Genomic DNA, 3,706 nt, shown 5'->3' on the forward strand with positions numbered 1-3,706 from the left:
TCAATAACCAGACAAAAGAAGCAAGTAACTTATAAAGGAAAGAAAATTAGATTGTCAACTTTTTGCCAGCAATGCTTTATGCCAGACAAAAGGACCAAATCGCTTACAATCAATGGATCCAAGTTAGCCTTCAACTTCTCAAAAAACAATATGCAAAGTGACACCACAAAGAAGCAACCTTTCCAATAAACTAAATAAATTTGAAACTGAATAATTTTATTGCATATAGATTATACCTCAATAAATCTAATTTTTAAAAAAAACGGAACTGAAAAAAGTAGAAGACAATGGAGAAACACTAGTAATATACTAAAGTAAAGAAAACATATTTTTAAATCAAGCAAAACTAACCTTTAAGTATGAAGAGCACAAATCGTTAGCAACATGCAAGAACCTAGGGAATATTGTTCTGATGAGCACTTCCTGAGAAATCTACCAGAGAACAAGCTTCAGACAACTCGAGTGATTAGAGAAACTTCTATACAAGGACTGGAACTTTAAATATATAATCACTTGAATGATTATGACTAAATGAGAGCTGAAAAAGAAAAAAAATATATAGTATGAAATGGCTATAACTCTGACAGTGTAGATATAGTACAAATACAAAAAAATTAGTGGGAGAGAACAAGGAATATACATACACAACAATTTTAACACCTCTTAGTAATTATTTTGATGGTAGCATTTATATTATTCTGAGTGTTTAGGTTACCCTTTAGAGATAGGATGGAACCCCTCCTAATTAATAAGTCAAAAGTCAAGATGCCAAAACAGCACCAAGTGGTATGGAAAAGTTTATTACTCACATAATGAGGTTTCCTGTGGAGTGCAGGGCAGGCTTTCTGCAGATTTAGAGCGGTCTTGAGAAAGTAAGGAAGGGCTCTGGCTTGGAGTTTTATTGTGGTTGGGGTGAGGCTGGGATGAGGGTTCCCATGTTTGGTCTGGGGATTGCATGGCTTGAACTTTGCAAGTGCCAAGGAGGAAACAGGGAAGCTTTGCGATCAGTTTACCAAGGTGTGAGGCAAGAGGGAAGAGAGGGGCTTGCAAGCTGCCAGGAGTCACCATCAAAAGTGGAGCCAGATTCATTATGGCACTGAGATTGGTGTGTGTATAATGTGAAAAAAAGGAAATAAATAACATAGGATATTCTAATTCTGACGTTCCCTGTGTCCTTGGAAAACAGAATTCTCAGTGTAGAAGAAAGGAATTACATGTGTGACATAGAAAAGATTAAGCAAAAACTCTATAGTCCCAGAGTTGAGTTGGAAGTATCAGTATGAATTCATGTGACATTTCTTATCAATATATATTTTACAACATATGACAGTATTTATTTTCTAATTCTATCCACTAAAAATACCTAGAAACTATGACCAATCCTGTAACAATGATCCTCCCTAATGCCCAGATTATAATCTTAAGATACCACTTTTCACTAAGAGAAACAGAGCTTTTGGAGAAATGGCAGCTTCTAAGTCTGAGGCAGGAAATCACAAGATAATGTTGTAATAGTTTTCACACCGTATAGCAGAAAAGCTGGCAGACACTACTAGGGTCATGACAAAAGAACTCCGGAGCAAAACTGAATAGGCTCCAGTCAGCCAAAGATAGAATATTTTGAGCTTTATTAAGTATAATAATTGCAATAGATGTAAACCTTTCAAATATGTTTAAATCTATGAGTTGTAATGATAGTAGGAAGAAATTAATTGGTCATTTGCAAAGAATGAAATGATAGAATGAGAATAGCATCACTTTATATTGCTTCATGAATGAATAGATTTAAGTTTCAAGGTTGACAGATACTCTGTGCCTCCTCGCAGTGAAAGAACACAACACCACTTAGAGTTTCACCAAATGGATTGAGCCTGATTCTAATCAAGCCTCTCGATCTAGCTGCCAATTTACAGAAAATATGGAAGACAGAAAGACGTTTTGAACTATACTATAAGAATACAGTTGGGAAAATTCAGACTCAGCAAAACTCTACAAGGCAAACAGCCCACAGATCTATGGCAAATAAATCACAAGCAAAAGAAAAGGATGGAGGAAGAACATGTAGATTAAAAAATACTTTAAAAAATACCTCGTGTTTTTATAAATAGCAAAACTAAACTACAGCATCCAGGTGTTAGGTTCGTCTGTCTGGATGTTTCCTGGTTCCCGGTGTCAAGAATGACTACTGGTACCCCGTCAAGCTGATGATGGTGTGATCACAAACACAGAGCAATTTTATGCAAACAGTTTATCACATAAAAGAAAGAATGAAATTAAAGAGGGAAGCTACACAAAGTGAAAATATGTTCTAGAGAGCTTCGAACTGGTCAGTTTCCACGAATGGAGAAACATGCTGAAGTCTCAGCACATGCTGCCTTTTATAAGCTCACTAGTTTGTCCCGCCTTTCTCCTGGCAGGATTGGTTGTCATTTCCTGCCTTTTGGGGCGATTGACAGGTTGGTGTTACACACTAGATCACAAGACAGGTTACATACCAGGTTGGTTATGTAACAGTTTCCCTTTCTGCGCATGAGTCTTTCCCAGAATTCTTCATGAAGCTCCGCCCGTGTTATGCTAATTAGATGGTAATGAGCTCTAGGTCAGTTAAAGGTTACTAGGAACTTTTTACTGTGTATGTTCCCACCAGGGAACAGTTCCTAGCCGCAATTTGGTTCCTAGCTACAATTTAGTTCTCGCTCTCCACCGTTAGCCACTTCCTTGCCACCTGTTTATCCTCCACCGGACCTAACACAGGGACCCACACTGGGGAGATAAAGCTAGAATGAAACATCCAAAAAGTCAAGATAATGGTTGTTTGTGAGAGAAGGGAGGGGTTTCTGGTTGAAACAGGGCACATGGGTGGGTAGCAAAGTTCTATTTCTTGACGTGGGTCGTGATCACAACACAGGGTGCCTTCATTCTCCATGTGCTTGTTTGTATGGTTTTCTATGTCTGTGTTTTATCTTACAATAAAATGTTTTCTTCAAAAGTTGGGGGAAGTGAGTTAAACAAATATTTAATAAATAATTATTTAGGTGGTAGCTGGATTTGGCAAAAGTCATGAAGCTACTTGCCTGACAGGGATTCAAAAAATAGTAGAATAGAGTTTAATTAAAAGCTTGGGCTCTGGAAAGCCACAATGTGGGTTCACATTCCCATTCTGTTGCCTATTGACTGTGTGAGCTCTGAGCCTCAGTGTCCTTATCTATAGACTTAATAAAATAATATTCGTAGTAACTACTTCATAGGGTTGTTGCAAGATATAAATGAGATAATCCATGTCAACACTCAGCAAAGTGCATGTTACATAGTAATCACTCAGTAAATGCCATGTGTTGTTACTGCTGCTGCTGTTGTTGTTAGGAATGTTGGAGGCTTCTAGATGTCTAGACATCTTTTTCGTGAACCACTAAGGACTTTTGTGAGGCCTCTTTCGACTTCCATTGCAGCTATCAGAACTCTTTCTTCGCTGCTCCAGTTACAATCCTGAGAAAATTATGACTTCATTTCTTTAAACACCAAGTGCTTTGGGATACATAGGAAAATGAAAAGTGTTATAGATTTCCAAATTATATTAAACCAATTTAACTTGCTGCCCAACTGCCACAGGGACCAACATGGCAGCAACTGCTAGATGGATAAGGACCAGAGAATGTGTGGGAACTCAGTTAGCCCGTGGCTAGTATGCCTGCCATCTCCCCAGCTA

Source organism: Propithecus coquereli, unplaced genomic scaffold, assembly GCF_000956105.1.
Source record: "Propithecus coquereli isolate 6110/MARCELLA unplaced genomic scaffold, Pcoq_1.0 Scaffold1418, whole genome shotgun sequence".
NCBI classification, from domain to species: Eukaryota; Metazoa; Chordata; class Mammalia; order Primates; family Indriidae; genus Propithecus; species Propithecus coquereli.